This window comes from Odontesthes bonariensis, chromosome 22 (genome assembly GCF_027942865.1).
Source record: "Odontesthes bonariensis isolate fOdoBon6 chromosome 22, fOdoBon6.hap1, whole genome shotgun sequence".
NCBI lineage: Eukaryota > Metazoa > Chordata > Actinopteri > Atheriniformes > Atherinopsidae > Odontesthes > Odontesthes bonariensis.
In genome coordinates this window covers 8,697,375-8,717,634 of record NC_134527.1, presented here as the reverse complement: position 1 = coordinate 8,717,634, position 20,260 = coordinate 8,697,375, and positions in this window count along the sequence as shown.

The following is a 20,260-nucleotide window of genomic DNA, read 5'->3' as shown; positions in this document are numbered from 1 at the left end:
CAGGTGTGTTTTTTCGAGAGAAGAACATAGTTATCGGTGTTGTCGCTCTTTTTTCTTCTGGGGGGAAAAGATTCTTATATACCGACATGCCACCATCGATTAGCCTATGTGTGAGAACTGTAATGAACGTGTACGTGTACATATTAAACCACAACGTTATTGACACACAGGTAGAGAAGAAGCGGAGAGACTGTTTAGCCAATCAGAATGCAGAACACAATGCACGATGCAAATCTGTGAAGCAGCGAGACCGTGAAAGGTGAACCGCGTTATAGTGAGGGTTCACTGTATTGCAAACTGAGAAGGGGGCGGGTCATGTCCGATCATAACATTTTAGATTGCGTTTCTATATTATGTAGTTTGTATTCAAAGCTAGGCGATTATTTGTTTACTTGGTTTCAATCGTCAGTTTAACATGAATTCAGTGCTGTTGGATATTTGTCACGTTTCATTATTGGGGGGGTTTTGCCCCCCCAACTTTATCTTTGGGGGTGCAAAAAGGTCGTTGCCCCCCCATAGATGGCGCCAGTGCAGGTTACTGATTAAACCCTTTGGTGAGTGTATCCATTTCTAGCCCGTTGTCCTTCCCTCTAACAGCTGGGTAGTCTATGCCTTCATAATTTGAGTGTCTGTTTTTATTTGATGAGCAGAGTTTTCAGGTGGATTTCTCCATGTTCAAGCTTCATTTCGCTGTAGTGTTTGGTATTTCTGTAAATGTGAGCTACAGTGTGTGTTCAGTTAGTTCCCACTCTGATTCTGTCACATACTGCCATTTTGTCAGGAGCTCCTAGAAAGTATGTAGTGTGACTTTTTACTGCTCAGTGGGTTAACCTTTTCAAATGTTGTGTTTTTGCATTATTATTCAACGACCTTGACTAACTGTGTGGTGTATTTTAAACCAAATATGTTTCCTACTACAACCTTGTAGATTTTATTCTTAATCATATTCAGGAAATTCTGTTGCTTAAACTTAGCCAGAGAGAAGTAATGTATAATCTTAACAAAACAGCAAACAAGTAAATGAAATAATCCTTGAACAGCCTCTCCTCAAGCCCCCGAAGAGGACCTTGCTGTTTGTTGATGTCTCCTGAATTTACTGTCAGTGTTTAGAATTGCCACGGCTAACTTGATTGGTGTCGTTGATCCAACTTTTTCTTATTCACATCTTAGTTTTTTATTTCTCAGTTGCAACTTTACAAGCTGCATTTTCCATTGACCCCAAAAGGAGCATTTGTTTTGTATTTGGGTGCAGTTTGTACCATAAACACATACAGATAAGTTTAGAATATTGGTGATTCCGTGGACCGATCATTCTAGGAATACAATGATTAAAAAGTGAGGATGTGGAATTTTAGAAATAGATGGACGTGTCACTGTGTCACAGGGTTACCATAACACTACAGCAATGAGCTTTCTGTGGCAACAGTGGTATACTGTATCTTTATTTATATCTTCTTGATATATTCTCCATTTTTTTTAATTCATTACACTATTCCCCTATTTTCAATTCTAGTTTGGATGCTGTGCTGCTAGAGTGATTTCTGTAACTCTGGCACCTTGTTTTACGTCTGTTATCTGCATAACCACGGCAAGGGGAAATTTGTTTTCCTCTGTGAGTGGCTAATTGAGCTTTCCAAAGTTAAAATGCCTGGAATAAGACCCCAAATCCTAATGAGTTGAGCAGATGGAAGACAATTAACCTTAAACTATTTCTATGTGGTTTAAGACAAGACTGTGTGTCCAGGAGGAAAGATTACAGTGCTTGTTAACAACAGATTGTCACAGCCACTGCTGTGACGCCTGGTTCTTGACTCACCTGTTTTCGATCTCCCCTTGATTATCCCATTAGTTTAAGTACCTGGTCTTCTCTGCCATTCTTGGCTAGTGTGTTCATGTTTTCGTTATCCTTGTTGGTTAATAAACCTGGACCATAACCTTTCGCGTTTCTCTGGATTATTTTCAGTTCTTGGATTTTCAACGTTTTTTGTTCCGATCCTGCTGGCCAACTGCTCTACTCACCAGGCCAGGTTTCTCTCTGTGAGAGTTTTTTGTTTATGAATAAACTTTGTTCAAACTGAAGACTTGCTTCTCCTCACTCTGTGGCCGCACCGGGGTCCGCTCTTCAATAAAGTGTGACACAGATACCATTATCCTGGACATGTCTTTGAGAAAGAGTGTCTCTGCACACAGATGTTGAACTTCTGGCTGCTGTCTATGATGTCTAATGAGAGAATTCACCTGTTACCTGCTGACACTGCTCATGTGTAGTCATCAGATAAGTTGGTGCTATCCAATTCAAGACGATCTCTAAATACTTCTTTTTTTTTTTCTTTTTTTTTCCTTGTCCTGTCCAGCATTATGGCAGCAGAATTGCAATCTGAATACCGTTTATGCTAAACACATTTGCTATGGCAAGGGAAGCTTTATGAATGTAAAGCTCCCCTTGACGCCCATCAACTCCTCATTTTTATTTATTTATTTTTGTTACAATATTTAACATGATATGATAATAGTGCCGAACCGGACCGGGGGACAGAGAGAGAGGGAAAGCGAAGAAGAGAAAAAAGAACAGAAACATGAAGAGACAAACATAAAAAACAATGAAAAATCCGACAACCAGCTGCTACACCTGTAAAAACTAAACTGAAGACGATTCACGGCTTTTGTGGGGAATCCAACTTTAGAAACACCAGGAGCACCTGTAAGCAGACAAGCAGAGAACAAACACACAAACAAAAAAACAAAAAAACACAAGCAGCAGCAATCTCATATAGTACACAGGTGACCTTAAACCACAGAACAGCACAACAACTGCTTAGTGAGCATAGTGAGCATGCTACTGGGCTAATGAATGTGTGTGTGTGAGTGTGTGTGAGAGAGTGTGAGTGTGTGTGTGTGCATGAACATGCAATACACATAGATGGTCCCACATAATAACCATGCTTAAATATCAGTGTATAGTGTCACAATCCCCCCCACAATCTCTAAAGACTTCTACAACACCACTTTCTGCTTCACTTCCACTTTATAAATGCATGTCAGGTGATTTTAATTTTATTCTATTTTGTTTTCTATCATTACTAAAATAGTTTATACAACAATACATATTGTTTCCCGGTGGATATTAAAAAAGTATCATTGAATTAAACTGATTTGATCTGAATCAAACTGAACTGAATTTCAGTACCTCCAGCTATTCCTTAATTTCATGGCATCTCAACACAATACCCCCCGGGATGCCCTTGTACATCAGCACACTTTAACCCATTGTATCTATACTAAAACAAACAAAACTAAAACAAACCCCCTAACCCTGAAAAAAAAATAGCTGTATATTACCTCTTTCTGAGTGCATAACTCATCATTCTGTAAGACTAACTGACTGGTAAGAAGGATAAAGGAACCACAACAAAACCAGCGGACTTGCCGATTCTCTCTAACGCTCATTATTGATTTGCTGTTGCTATGCTGAGGAAACCAGTTTTGACTTTTAATGACCTCTTCTCTTCAAATTTGCCCAACCTTTGTGACTCCTTCATATTCCAGCGTTGTTGGCCATTTCATTTTTATCGCACGCAGCTCAAATTGTGCTTTTTTCCTCCAGACAGGTTCCAGATTACTGTGATTACTTTAAGTGGTAACATTGGGTGATAATGAGTCACTTCACAAATTGTTTCAGCAAGGGACTTTTGACTCTTGTAAAGGACCATGTTTTCTGCCTCTAAAATAGCAAGTAAAGCATATACATGCCTCTCACATCACATAAACAGTTTTTTTTTCTTTAACCAATCTCTACTTTAGAAAATTAAATGACAGTATTAAATGAACACTGAGTTGTATCAGATATAAGCTTTTATTAGTCCCTAAGATACTAACTCCACTTATTACGCAAAGTGGTAAATAGAGCCATTTCTAAATTCGTTCTAGCTAAGAAATTGTTAGGTTATAAATCCAGACCTTTTCTCGACTGTGTTGCAGGCCAGAAAAAAAACAAAAACAGATCCTCTCATTTAAGGTTGCTGGGTCTGAAAAGTACTAGTGGCTCACTCATTTCTTGTGGAATTTCCACTCTAGTAATTTCTCCTTTTAAAATACTCTAGTTGGATAATATGTGTATTCTAGCTCCCATGGCTGAGCAATGAATTCCATTATAATGTGTAAGTATAATGGTTGTAGAAAATAGTCTTGTGAGCGCGTTTGAGATTTGTACAAAAAGTAAGTTCCATCTCTAAAAATACTAAAACGACTTTTTTTTTTTGCTTTTGGTGACCTTTAAGACAATAATATATAGATCTAACACTGCTGATAGGCCGGGAAAACACAAAAAAAGCATGCCATTGGAACTTTTAACCCCTTTCTAGACACCAGTTGGTGTTTGTAAATACTCTCTGCAAAGCTGATGGTGTTTCCAAATAATAGCTGGCATATATAGTGATATAAATAGGATTTATACACACTCTACAGAGCATTAAGTATAAACACCAGCTGACTATATCAAGAAACCCAACAATGTAAATAAATGTAGCTGCAAACACTGTTAAAATATTTAGTTGCAAACTGGTCGTGAATCCTGCTCAAAATGGCACAATGGGTAGCATGACGACAGATATAAAACATTAAACAGCAGAGAAATGAGAGGAACACTGAGCTCATGGTGTATCACCGCTGCTTCGACTCCACATCCATGTTGCAGCTTAGGTTTTGTATTGTTCTCTCTTCAGTTAGGGAGACTAAACACTTGACTGATGTGACTGGCTCTGACATGAGTAGCTCTTTGGCTCAGCAAAGTGCTAGTTTCGCTATCGTTTTCCAGTGTGAGAAAACAGAAACAGAAAGAACTAGTTTGACGTAACGCTCTGAACCAGTACCAGGACTACTTTGGCGGAATAACCAAAGTTATAAAATTTTCACAGTCAAAGTAAAGGCTTTTCCGACAATTGTCAAGGTGTCTGATGGGCTAAATAATTTTCCAGTTTGTTAAGTTAAAAAACTACAACTCAGACACTGATATCTAAGATTTGTATATAACAGCATTAGCCAAGTTTCAATAAAAAGATGCCATCTTTCTTCACACACACACAAAAAATACAACGAGATTCTAATACAATAATAATAATAATGATAATTCTAAATTTTATTTGCATTGCACTTTATATTTTATCAATCTCAAAGTGCTACACAGCAGAAAAATAAGACTTAATTTTAAGAATTTTAATACATATTTAAAAGTAGAGTCTATAAAAGACATTTTAGCAATAAGCTTTCTTTAGAAGAGGAGTGTTTAGGTCTCGTTTAAAAGCCTAACTCATCCTGACACCTCTAACTTTGTTTAATTGCTTCTCTCATTGATTTGACCCTGTGAAATTTGAAGTTTACGGTTGACCAATTATCCTTTTAGCGTCATTACTTAACTCCCAATAAACATTAATTTGTATTTGGGGTTTGTACTGAAGATGTATCAAAGACAAAAGTTTGAGACACATTGACACAAACGGACTTCAAATGAAGTGCCTAAAATAAATACCACAGATAAAATAACCCATAGAGCCTTCAACAGTGGGACCCAAGGAATTAGTAAATGTGAAAAATATAATAATATAACCCAGTTTCATATAGGAATACATAATAGTGGTGTATAAGAAAAATATTTTTGTTTTACAAAAGGTTCTAAAATATCTTTTTTTTTTTTTGCGGAGGGGAAATTACACTTCAAGTAAGCCCTGATTTTTTTTTTTTAGTTTCTTTCAGACTTAATTTTGTTTTCAGTTGCAATTTGATTGAGTGCAGCCACCGAGACTACTTCTACTTCTACTTCTTTCTACTGTGCAGTAAGCTTTAGGAATAGATACTTGTACTCAGACTCAAGATGATCTGGGAAGCTGTTTTTTTTACTTCTTCAATTCTATTTCACTCAATTCTTAGTTGGGTATAAGCAGCTACCAGGTAAGGTTTAGGCAGTAAACCTGCATGTTTAGGTTAAGGAAAATATTGAGGTCAGATTTAAAATACAATATATATACGAATCCAGTGCGCTGAATATTGTGAAAATATCTTACCTTCCATGTTTAAAAGTGAGATTAAATTTTGCCTTCTGCATTAATAAGTGATCCCACACAATTCTAACAAAAAGGGTATATATTAGAGTTATAGAGGGAATGTAATTGATGTCATCATACATGAGACGGACTCTCGTTACACTTGGTTGTGCCCAATTTTTCACCACTCAGTGGCAACTAAGTGGACTGTGTTGATGTGCAATTGACTGTATGAACTGATTCGTAAAGAATGAGTAAATGTTAAATATTAAGAGATGAGAGCCAAAAGGATTTCTACTGTTCAGAGACAACTTGGATCCACTTTTGGAAATGTGGATTTGCAGTGAATACTTTTGTCTCTTGGATATCTGAGGAAAAATTCATATTGTCAAATCATAGACTTGGTAAACTAATTAGCATCTCCCATTTATAGCCTTTACCTTTATAGTGTTTAGTTTTGCATTTGATAGAAAAAAAAACGTTTCTTTTGGTATGCATTGTGGATGAGAGTTAGATGTTTGCTAAATGAGGCAACCTTAGAGGAAAAATAAGAAGTCTAATACTGTAAAATAAATTTACATTTGACTTGAGTTAAATTTGTCTTGCAATATGTTCAAATTAAGATTATTACAATTTTGATGGATGGTTAAATATCATTTGCGACCTACCTTCTTAATCCCGATACCTGGTTCACAAGTCAACTTTTTTTAATATATATTTTTTTTAAATTATTATTATTATATATCATTATTATTATTATTATTATAAATCTGGGGCTTAAATAAAAAATAAAAAAAAACACAATAAAGCAACAAAAATAGTCCCTTAAAAATGTTTTTATTTGTCCCATAACTGTGTAAAACCAGAATGTCAAGTGGGGTTTTCTCGCCTCTCTGAATTCCTTTCTGTGAGGCACAATGGAGGATCCAGACTTTTATATGCTCTCAGACTTTGCTTTGTGGATTTGTGTACTGTGAACGAGGAACTTCAAAATACTTCTGCCCAGAATGCACTTGATCCAAAGATTGGTGGGCCACAAAAACCCCAGTCAAGACAAACAGCCTTGGATTTCAGATTATATATTATCTTACTTCTCCTAATGCCACAACACGTGGCAGCAGCCATGTTGAATCTTTTGCCACTCAGGGGCCATACACTCAAATGATCTAAGTGTGTCTAGCACAGTGACATAGATGCATACCCTTTAAAGCAGGCACTGCTACTACATGTTTTATCTGGGATTTGGCAAACAAACACAAGTATTGTTTACAGTCCATGGCATTAAGATGCCAGAAGAAAGCAGAGATCTGAGTGAGCTGCAAAACCGATCACTTTGATATTGGTAAAATGAAAGAGGAAGAGAATCTCTTTTGTTGACGAGGCTTTCATATTTGTTTTTTCTTTTGATGTAGTGAATTCATCTAGCAATGGATTTTCTTTTCTTTTGTCTGTGAAGAAAAAAAGACATTGTGTCACAGCTCATTTGGTTGCATTCGATATAACTGTGAAGGATGCCTTTGTTGCACAGCTGTTCCTCACAGCCTGTTCAGTTCTCTGAAGGACAGTGAATGGACATGTGTTATACATGTCAACTCTCTTTATCTATAAGTGGGAACGCTTTTTCCATTGTTGAGTTTACATTTGTAAACTAAAATGTAAATGCCTAAAATGTACAATATACAACTAATTTTATTATGATATAATTACCTTATTCACACACATATGTATGTATATATATTTTAAGATAATCGTTCACATCGGCCATATTTAATCAACACCAGTAAAGCAGTTTATGTTGCTAGTCTGAAGAGTTGATTATTAATCAGTTAGTTATTTTACTTAATTTACAAGATGACTAATAAGGCCAAAGTCATAGACATTGAAATTAACATATATTTATGTATTCTTCTTCTTATTGTTATTATTATTTTTACCTATTCATTTAGTTTCCCTGTATTTTATTTATTGGTTGTTTGCTTCCTGTGATGCCATGTAGTTTTCTGGACTTCATGTCTTTGTTTTGGTGAGCCTACAAACAGTTTCAATCAATAAAGATTTATTCTAGTCTAAAGAGCCATGGGGAGCTGCCCTGTCAGCGATATTTGACAAGAGGTGGGCGACACCTTAGACAGGTTTCCAGTCCATCATGTGGAGAACAGAGATTAGCAGCCATGCATACCCACACTCAGTTTAGAATAACCAGTTCACCTGAGACGCACGTCTTCAGACTGTGGGAGGAAATCATAATCTGCAAATTTTACATAGCATAGCCCCAGTCAACCAGCAGATCTGCACTCACATCCTCCTCTCTGTTAGGCATCTCTGCAGTGCATACATATATATATGTGTGGGGTAGATGGGAAAAGCATGCTGGATGTTAGTGGGCTGGTCTCAACAGAAATGTCTCTTTTTTTCTATTTCTCAAGGTTTCCAGTTTTTTTTTTCGTTTTTTTTATGATCATGTGTTGTAATACTTCTAACACCACATACACTCACACACACACAAAATATTTAAAAAACTACTGATATGCAACATGAACCAAAGAAGATTCATTGTCTTTCTCCAAACAAAGTCAACTTTCGAGTGAATAATGTTTTCATTTTGCTTTTTCAAATTTTTTTTTTTCATGAGAAGCTGAGTCCTTGGTAGCTCGAAAGCTTCTTGAGTTTGTCCTCCAAAACATCCAACTCAATTGAAAGGGCAAAATTAATTCTGAAACACTGTGCCAATGTAAACAAGTCTTAATTAGCTCAATATTCAGGCAGTTACACATATAGCATTATGGATTCTTGAAAAGGGGAAATGCATACTTCCAATTTAGGCTTGGAAAATGATAGATGATGAATTGTGTGTCGTGTTTTCACATGCTTTGCACAGTCTGTTTGTACTGAAAAGTAAATTAGTTTCTGCACACTACTACATGCAGTCTTAGCAAGAATGTGTTTTTACAATGACAAAACTCGGGTATAAAGCAGGAGTCTTGTGGTGTCTGAAGATGTAAGTTTATATAATATAAAGAACGCCGTGGATCCACTCTATTGCTGCTCCCATCAGTTGATTCCTCAGTGACTGCTTCATCAGTCTGGTTTCATGTCTTTGAGTTGAGTAAAACTGTTGTCTGGAGGGTACGCAAAGCCAAAGTTAAACCACAAAATCAAATTACACTAAGAGAAATTAGACAGTTGAAACATGACCAGTGGCTCACACAAACCCAAAGCCTTTCAATCAATTCAGCCAATGAATTTAAAGCATTTACCATAGCATAGCAACTGTAAGCAGAGGCCTGTGTGGATTCCACACCTTGATACTGTTTGTTGAGAACACACATGTGGCAGGCAATGTGTCCATTTGTGCTGGCTTAGTGTTATTCACTCCATCTGAGTATGGTACAAAATAAAAAGTTCTCAAAAATATCATACAAATATCGGTTACAATGAAAACATGTTTCTGCACAGCTTCTTGTGGCTGAGATAGAGAAAGTAGTGTTTGCTCTGAGCTGTGATTACATGTCATTTGTTTCTTGTAGATTTTCAGCCCATTTGGCAGAATAACCTGTTGTCATGTTGTTTCTACAAATCACCGGAATATATCATTTTAATTTCTGAACTAAAAGAGCCCTGTCTAACTTGTCACATTCTACCGCTTTATCAAGAATGTGCAACACTGCATAAGACTGTGTTTTAACTCAAAGATGATCTTTTACTGACTGTAACCAATAGTTTTGGTGCTTAACCTGGCAAGTCTTTAAGGAAAAACGTAGATTTGATTTCTAAGCCTGACTTCTTTAGTTGTCTTGTCATCCTCGCAAGAACCAAAGACCCAAAGAACATGTAACCTCTAATTGTCATTAGAGAAACTGCATTTGATGGATAGAAATGACATAAGAAAGAAACAATGTATTTTATAGCCCTATTGATGTTGTTTTCCAAACTTAACCACATTGTGGTTTTACCTAAAGGTGACCAGGAATTCTATCACTCCGTGGTTGGATTTGGGCAATCATCATTTCGAAATTCGTGCCAGGTGGCGAGTGTTCGGTTTTGTTACTATTTCATGTTTTTGCTGTAAGACCTGGCTGGTGTGACAGGTGTCATTTTGTTGTCAACACATGGAGGCTTAAAAAATGTATGTACATTGTATGTGTGTAAAATTAAGTTTATTTTACTAAGCCTTGCTCTGTCAGTCATAGATCAAGGCTCTTTATAATTACAGCATGTTTCATAATTACTATATACGTATGAAGATAAATCTGACAATGGAGTTGTTAATTGTCACAATTTCTCACCTATGCAACAACAACCTGTCGTGGAATGGCTCGATGAGCTGATTAATATGCTCATCTGAATTCTGTTAACAAGCAAAGCAAAGCATTTTAGATGGGACTGAACACATTTGGGATTTGGACTGTCACAGAGAAGAAAACAATTAAAATGTAGTTGCCTTGGCCTGTGAGTGACTCTTTCCCACCGCGTTTCTAGAATTATTAATCTTCAAAAGTAATTGTAAGTGTTATGTTATTTAAGTGGGTTTAAAACTAGTTTATGAGGCCTCCAGGCCATTTCGCCCTCATTAGCTGTTGTGAAAACATAACAATACTGCAGTGAAGTACACCACTGACTAGGAGATAAAAGAGAGACATGATGAAAAGAAGAGGAGTAGAAGGAAGAGTGAAATGTGTGGAAGCAGATGGTAAGAGTCTTGAGCAATGTAGTACAGAAAGACTGGAATTCTTCTTTGCTCATCATTGAAGGTGAACAGCCTAATGACTCCTCAGAAAACCAAATGCTCTGCTGGTTCTTTCAGGACTTCTTTCTACACTTTGGCTTGACTGAGTCTCCTTCTCTGTTTTGATGTTGCACAATAATGAGAAAAAGAAAAAAATACAGGTGAATGAGGCCAAAGATCCTCTAACTCCTGAACAGGAAGCGTTCAAAGGGAAGTTAGCCTGTCACAGTCCCTTGATGGACATCTGTTAAAAGTCAGCACTTCAGTTAAGCCTGTTTTGTGTGAGGGAGAATTTTCATGATAGAAAAAAGCAAATTGTGAATGCTTGGGCAATCAGCAAACAGAGAGTATTGCCGCAGCTGCTACTATAACAATGCTTTTCTTATTTTAACACAGAATGTAAAACCATGCATAAATAATTTGCCTTAAGAGAAAAAAAACTCAACTGATTTGAGAGTATATATCACAAGAAAGTTATTTGAATTTGTGGTGCTGCTCTGCTGGTTCTGCTTTCGGATGCTACCTCTGAAATAATGAATTTTGCAGTCTTCCCTCTGGGTGTTTGTAATTGCAAGCTTGTTTATTCTGTCTCCAACAACATGTCAGAGTATGATTCCAGATCATTACAACTTGTTAACATTGGTTCGTATCAGATTTATAACATATAAATATATTATAAATGAATATAAACTGCTCTAGTATGGTTGAAAACCAAAACTGAGAGCTCGCAAAACTATGTTTTCCCCTAAATCAAAATACTTAAAGAGGAAACATATGCGAACACATAACAATGATATTTCATTCTTAGTCTAAAAATGGAAAACAATACTTGATAACTGCTAAAATGTTATCTATATATCTATCTGTCTCGCTGTCTGTCTCAACAAACAGTGGTAACTACAGTTACACAGTAATGACAACGTGCTGGTGACAGATTGTGAAAAATAATTTGACGGTACATAACAGTGTGTCGCATGCTGGGACGGGAGCACCATCTTGTTAGGAATGCTCTCCTGTTTCCTCTGCCTTCTACCACTGGTGCCTGGCTAACTTTGGTGTGCTGAAAACTCCTAAATACAGCAGAGAATTGAAGAGATGGAGACAGGAGAAAGAGCGACTATAAACTCACTCAATAGATTGACTATAATATGTGTTTTAATTTGAAAATGCCCTAGAGAGGTTTTCTTCTCTTTTTTTTTTAACCTGCACTGGTCAGATGTAACCAAAATGTAGTTATGAAGGGTAGATATGGACTAAGAAAGACACCCTCAAAGCGAGCAACACTATGATATGGGGTCTAAACAAGCCAATGTGTGCTGGCAACTTTGCATTTTCAGCAAGTAAAAAAACATGTCTTTAGTGCATTACTCTTGTTGACAACCAGATGTGGCGCAGGTGGAATTGTGCACTTGTAAACTGTATCTCTCCTGTGATAAATGAGAGGAAGAACAATGGAAATGCTTAGTTGATATAGAGAACAGATGTAACACTAAGATGACGATTTAAAGCCTCCTTGTTCAACTATAACATCACTCTTTTTACCACATTACATCATTTATGTGACAGCCATTTCAGGATATCTGCAAGAAAATGGTGTAACAACATCTTCAACACCATAGGGTAAGTGCACTTTTGTTGTTGTTGTTGTTGTTGAGAAACAGCACCAACAACATCAGAGTATGTGATTTCATTCTCGGTTAACTTTTTTTTTTTACCTCGCTTTTACACTCTACTTGCTCTCACCTGGTTTGTTTATTTACAGTAGCAAACTGAGTAGGTCCAGAGTATAGCTTCTAAATAATGCCACACCCTTTTTCTTCAAAATTAAAACCTTTTTTAAACCAAATTCATCCCCAAAAAAATACTAAAGAACAATCCGCATATCTTATAAACATGCCAGTGCACACAAGATAAGGTGCACTGCAGCAGGAAGACACTAACAACCACCGTTTATAGCAAATGAGGTTCTCTTGTCTCAGTTCAGAAAATGCTTCCAGAAACAGAAAGTGGAAGGAAAATGCAAATGACCTATTGATTATGCAGCAGCATTCCTCTAATGGAATTGAAAAACTGCAATAAATACCTAAAACAAAGTGTTGTGAATAAAATTTTGCGCACTAAATGCAAACAAAAGTTTTTATTATTTTTTCTATCTTTATTATTATATTCATTGATTTTCATCAAATTTTTCTTTAATTATCAAATTGAACTGCTGGAGTTGTATTGGTGTTTCTCTTTATATATTCAGCCGTATGCAGTCTCATGCAGTCTCAATACACCCTCTCTGTGTCTTCCCTTTGGTCATTAAAATGGGAAAGGAGCATGTGTGTTTCAGCCTCTCTTTAGACACGTGTTTCTGCAATCTCCCAACAATTGTGGTCCAACACTAAGTACCTCCTTTTGGGCATATGATGTATTTTGTGGGGTACATTTGTTACCCTCAAAGCATTTTTGTGTGTGCAGTGCCTGCCAATTGTAACGCTCATACAGGATGAACATGTTATACCTTCACAGGATGGAAGTCACAAATTTTACAAATGTGTTCTGGTCTCCTGTCTTCTGAGAGTTCTGTGTATGATGCGGTTGCAGACGGAAAAGCAGCTCTCCTTTGCATCCATGTGGGTCTTAATGTGTCTGTGTGTGGTGTGGTCACAGGCTGAAAACAGCCTTGGCTCACAGGGGAACAAATGACAGGATCTGGTTTAGTGAGCCTATCTGTTAAAAGATGAAATAGACTAGTGCAAGCACACATAGGAATTAGATCTGAAACCTTGCCAGACCTCCCATGGAGATTTCACTCCAGAGTCTGATGGTAATTTAATGGTCATGCATTTGAACTCTGCATCCCCCTCAATAGTAATGAACCACCACTGCAATGAGAATGCCCTCACTGCTTCAAAATATATGAAAAAATACCCTTTCAAACCAAACTAAGCAGTGGTACAGTACAGTAAATAAATACATATATACCCTTATTTTGTTATTGCCTTCATCTTGAAATGATAAACTTACCAAACATGATGTTAAACTAATATTCAATTTATTTTTATTTTTTTAAGTTTAATTTTTAATCAAGATGTCTTGAAAATAAGATTCTAAAGACTATTTTTGAGTATAAAGGTCGTTATAATTTCCATAGAATGAGGCAGGATAATTGTATGGGAACAGACTATAGCAATCTTTCTTTAGCACTCAGTTTCGCACTGTCTGATGAAAATGAGCCAAAAACACATTCTTGCAGAGCATGTGCATCAGCCAGACAAAAGCAAGTAAGATGCTCAAAGCTTTGTATTTTCTTTTTGAAAAAAATGTCAGAACAAAGCCTTTATTTTGTCTTTAAATGAGCCAAAGACCAGACGAAAAATTCAAAGTGATGTGATAGACTGTTGATTGTTTTACAGAATTGTGGAGTTAGACTGTTTTTCATCTGTTTCTATGATTAATGGCTGATCGCACTTGTAACACTGAAACAGGACAAATGTGCCTCCGACTAATCAAGCATATATCATATAATATAATAATAACCATATAATCTGATACCTGCCTATCTAACCCTTTTGGCTGGAAATGCGTCATTCCCTTAATGTCAGAATTCACAGAACGTGGGCTGCTTTCTTAAATTGCAGAGGAATAATGTGATGAAGAAGAATTACATTAATTTTAATAAAGAGAGAAGCTGAAATGCAACACCACTGAAGATCTGGCAACAGACCAACTCAGAGAATTTATGCATGGTGGACTGAAAGGCCAGTGTACAAGGTGACTGTTTAGGAGTTGCACACTGTGGATCCATTTTGTGAAAAGCTTTACCGAGGTATGTATATACCTAAAATAAATGCATGACACACCACTGCAGCAGTCAGTTTCAGTCTCCTCCTCGCCTTCTGTTGTGCTCAATTTAACAATGTGGTGAGGGTCATTTGGGCCAATCTGATACCTGCACCTTGATCATGTCAGAGCAAAGAGCATTTGTAAATGTTCTAATATTTTGTATCTAGTGAAAGGTTTTCATTCATGTTTCACGGAGGGGTTCATATATTTTCCCAAGATGTTTAATACTCAGAAGGCATATTTATCTCAGTTTATCTTGAACTTTATCCATACTGCCAACATATTACTAATAACAATGAATCCATCAGGGCTGTCCATTGAACATCATGTGTGTCAAAATTGATTAAATATAACAGTGTTGTTTTTAAACTAAACACTTTTAAAGCATGGATTTAATATCCAAGATATATAACCAAATTTTATCAGCCTCTTCGAAATAACTGAATCCCTTCTCAAGCCTTTAAATTTGCTTAACTGTATAGATGGCCCATTGCCAATGGAATACACCATATCCACCACTTAAATATAATCTATCCCAACATGTTTTACAGTGTCATGTCCCCATACTAAAACATCATATTGCATTTATCATACTGAATATACACCAAATTAGTATATTACTTCAGGAGTTCTAACATATTTCAATAGATACTCATAAACCAAGTTGGGGGTTTTCATTTCCACCACAGTATAAAGGAAAGATGTTTTTTCCCTTTTATCACTTTTCAGCAACATTCAGAAAGTTATTAAAATAACAGATAAAAAAACAATTTCATCTGAGTCTTTAAAACTGGGATAATTCCAGCCACAGTAGACTCAACAAATGAATCTCACACAGACCTTTAAGAATACCACTGGCAGACTTGCTCCAAATGTGCACTATGACTTTTTCTTTTTTTTTCTTTTATAACCATAGCTTGCAGCTTCTTATGTCTCAACAACACTGCAATCCCTGTTCATTCCCTTCTCATTTTTCAAAATCTATGTATACTTGTCAAATGTCACACTTTGGCCCTAAGGGCAAAAAAAGTCTTTGCTAGCATTGCACAATCTTATAAAAAAAAATCTTAAAGGTTTTCACTCTAAAAGAAAGTAATGTAGTTGCATGATAGTTTACTAAAGAATTTCTGATCCTCCACCCAGCCAAAATTCAGCTGCTGTGCTCTGTGTACTAGTTACAGTCACAATAACAGAGTATACAGTGTATGTGTATATATATATGTGTGTACCTGGTCCATACCACATAGTAGATATGAGATACATAAAACCTCAGATGAACAACAACACAAAATATTATACCATATCAGTATCTATCAAACAAGCTGGGAACTGCAAGGAGCATTCTGGTGTGAGTTAAAACGATGCCAAGGAGGAAAGGCATCAGAAATAATATAAAAAATTATTGCAATCAATCTTGGAAAGGTTCTACAGACATTTTCCAAACATTTTGGAGTCCATTATGCCACTCTGTGAAAGACTTTCCACACATGGAAAACATTCAAGACACATTCACAACATGCCACTTTTTCCAGGAGTGGATGCACCAGCAAGTTCATCCTGAAAGTCATACCATAGAATGCTCAGAGAAATTGCAAAAGACCCAAAAGCTACATCTCAAACTCTACAGGCTTCAGTTAGCATGTTTAATGTTAAACTTCATGACAGTACAATTAGAATAAGACTGAACAAGAGTGGCATGTTACAGTTTCCTCCTCCTCAGACATACAGTTGGCTTGCAGTAGGAAGCTCTATCACAGAACACTGCAAAGAAAGAATAAGTATTTTTAGCACAGAATTTACGTAGCTTAATATCTTAGTGTATTTTGAAGCTACAGTATTTGAACATTAACATTGAAAAAGTACAGCAAACCCACTCATTAGACTTCTTTGTTACGATTCCAGAAATGACTGTGCACTTGTATTTTAACTGTAGAGATCCAGACATATTAACAGTGCTGCACCTTCCTCTGCCAGGTCTCTTGTCAGCTGACAAAGTTTTAAAACAGCGAGTGGCATTCATTTGCAACCTCTGAGAGAGGGCATCCCAGAGTCAATGAAACTCTACAGAAACAGCACTATTTCATAAAAAAGGATTGCAAGTCGAAATAAAGACTATATACATTCTGTTGCACTTCTTTGGAGGGGTTGCCAGGAGGAAACCATGTCCCTCTTTCAAGAACATGACAGAATGGCTTAGGTTTGCAAATCTGTCTCTGAACAAACCACAAGACCTCTTGAACAGTGTCTTTTAGACAGACAAGAGAACACCAAACACAGCATATCAGCAAAAACACCTCATACCAACTGATTTGAGCTTGTTTTGGAGCTACTGGACTTGGGCACCCTGCACCGATTGAGTCAATCATGAACTCCTATGAATACCAAAGTATTCAAAAGTCCAATATGAGGCACAAACTGAGTCATGCAACAGGACAATGGCCCCCAGCACACCAAATCTACAGTGGAATGGATAAAAAAAAGAAAAAGAAAGAAAAGAATTGAGGTGTTACCGTGATTTAGTCCAAGTTGAGACAGCCAGGTTGAAATTTTGCACTGGGACCTTGAGGGAAGTTATCATAAACAAATGCCTGCAAAGCACAATGAACTGAATTAACATTGTAAATAAGAGTGGGCCAAAATTCCTCCACAGTGATGGAAAAGACTGATGATCTCATACACAAACAGTAACTTGAAGTTATTGTTGCTGAAGGTGGTTCTACAATCGAATCATGGAATGTGCTTCATTTTTCAGACACTGCTCACACTCTCAACACACATAGATCTTAGCAAAGTAAAAGCAAAATACTTTGTGGAATAAAGGTCTGCTAAACAAAACTAATATCACCTTGATAGAAACCATGCATTCACCTAAAAGTCTGTTCCGTCTGTCAGCAGCTTTACTTAAACATGAGTCCAATCTGAAACCCAAAAGTAGTGATTTGCCAGGCAACATATCTATTTCCCATCAGGCGTCTCAGTGTCTTCCACCCTGGAGTCAATTTGGACCTTTTTATAATGCTCTTCTTATCCTGGATGAAAAACAACCACTGAGACAACCCTGCATTATGGTCAACCAAGGTAACAAGTACTTGGAGTTTCCTCGGGAGGTGCATAACAGTAGCAGAACAGGCTGAAATACAGGCTGACCTAGCTGCTATTCTTCTCTTTGGACAAATCATTTTTTGCCTTAAGTTCATTTTTTAGTTGGGATTTTTACTTGAGGCTATTGTCAATTCCTCATAGTTGCTGGTCTACTCACTCAGGGTATTGAAACAAAGGGGTCTACATCTCTTGGTCCTCATTCACGACTGCCTGTCTGCATCTTGCCATTAGCATCTGGCTCATCAGTCTTCTACACCTTCGGTGGCACTCCTTGCAGACAGGACTCAACAGAGGTGGGAATAATTAGCATGGATCGATTATATGCCTGTGACAGGAAGATAACCACAAACGCAAATTCCCAAACAGCTTAAAAGAAGAATCTTTTGTCAATATGGAGTACATGGACCGTGCTTTCTTTTCTTTTTTTTTACAGAGTTTACAGAGCATTGTGTTTTACAAACTTCGTATTAAATCTACAAAGTTATGATGCCACAAGTGTAGAAAATTGATGCAAGAATGTTGGCAAGGAGTGAAGTGTTATACATCTGTCTCATTTTCATAATGAATAAGCAAAGAGAAGCATTTGTTTTTTTCAAAAAGTAAGTTCCACCTAGTTTTAATATTAACTGATTAAGCCTTTGCGACTTCCAAAGGCATGGCTGACCACCCCATCGTCCGGTTTAACCTGGGGTCCGTTTCACGTAGCAGGTTCAACCAACTCTGAGTCTATTCCTGATCTCTGAGTTGATCTACTCTGAGATAGAAAACTCTGAGTTTTCGGTTCCAGAAACGCTGATTTGAGTGAGGTTAATCAACTCTGAGTAAGTTCACCTTGAGTTTAGCGCGTGCACCACAACTTTAAAAAGCCAGCATCAATGGAGCCCCGATTTGACGAGTCACCTTGGCAACGGGGAAGAGGAGGGGCTACGTTTTTCACCAACCTCGAATTGGAAATCTTAATGCGCTCATACGGCGAGTTTCAATACGTTTTTAGAAAGAAGTGCAACACAACAAAAGTGTAAGTTTAAATGTTGTCCTTTGCAATCACAATAATATTACAGGGAAACTGCTTGAATGGTAGCCCATTCATTTATTTCATTTAGGTGCAATCCCTCAGGGGAGAAGCACTCTTGGCAGCAGTTTAAGATGAAATATAAAAACATTGTTCAAACAGGTGAGACCTCGGCATGGAGGTACCTCATTTTGATCATGTTTTACACTGTAAAATAAATATTAAGTGGCTATTTGACTGTGCAGTTATTTTATTCCCAACATAATGCTGTTTTCACACACATAAACTATGTCTTCTCATCTATATCATCCATCCATCCATTATCTATACACCGCTGAATCCGTCAGTCGGGTCGCGGGGGGGCTGGAGCCTATCCCAGCGGTCAATGGGCAAGAGGCGGGGTACACCCTGGACAGGCCGCCAGTCCATCACAGGGCCACAGAGACAAACGAGACAAACAACCATACACACTCACACTCACTCTCCTAAGGACAATTTAGAGTCATCATCTATATCATGTTCTGTTAAATAATTGAGCCTATTTAAACTAACACAGACTTCTACTGAGCCAACAGAAAGAAGGCAGATGCCCGTAAAACGGGTGGTGGCCGGCACCACCACCTCTAACGGGAGGGCAGTGGCTGAGGGAATCCCCGGAGGGAATCCACCCCCAAGACACAAGTGCCTTTTTAAAATATAATAGGCCTATATATGTCTTTTTTAAGCCTATTCATACAAATATTTATTTGTCTTTTATGTCTTTTTTTTCTTTTGTCCCAACACATTCTGATGGTGCCGCTCAAAAAAATAATTGTCTGTAAATGCAAAAATCTATGCGCGGTCTGATAACCATCTCCGACGAATATTTATTTCTCTGCGCAATAATGCTGCACCTTCATCCACGGGATCGTTGTCAAAAGGACATGTTCGTGAAAAAAGTCATCTCCTACTGTGCCTAAAGGACTTCTAGAAGTAGAAGAACTCGCTCTGCTGAATGAATGAATAAGGAAATCAAATGGCGTGTGTGGCTGAAAGAGGGCGGAGACAGAAAGAAACTCGAGGTTTCTTGAATAAAACCTGGTCCCGACCAGGTTAGGTTCAGAGAGTCTGTTACTACGGTAACTGACCGTGAGGTTAAGTTACCTCTCTTTGTGAAACAGGCTAGAGTTACCCCTCTTTCTCGGGGTTGAGTTACCTCCCTTTGTGAAACGGAAAACTCAGGGTTTCCCTCATTTCAGGGTTAACCAACTCAGAGTTTTCACTAAACCTGCTACGTGAAACGGACCTCTGAGGTTTTGAGGATCCCCAAATGTTTGTTTTTTTATTATTCCCAAAGTTATTCATACACAACACATGACAGGTTTCATAAAGTTAAAAATCTGTTAGATTCCTGTAGTATTCTTTTTGTTTATTAACCTACAGAGGAAAGATGTGAATCAGGAAGCAAATACTAAATATTAACAAAAGAAATAGATCTGTGTAGGTTATAATTCATACTCCAACACATGCAAGCCCAAACACTTGCCAAGAGGTTCTCTCATCTTCTTATACTTG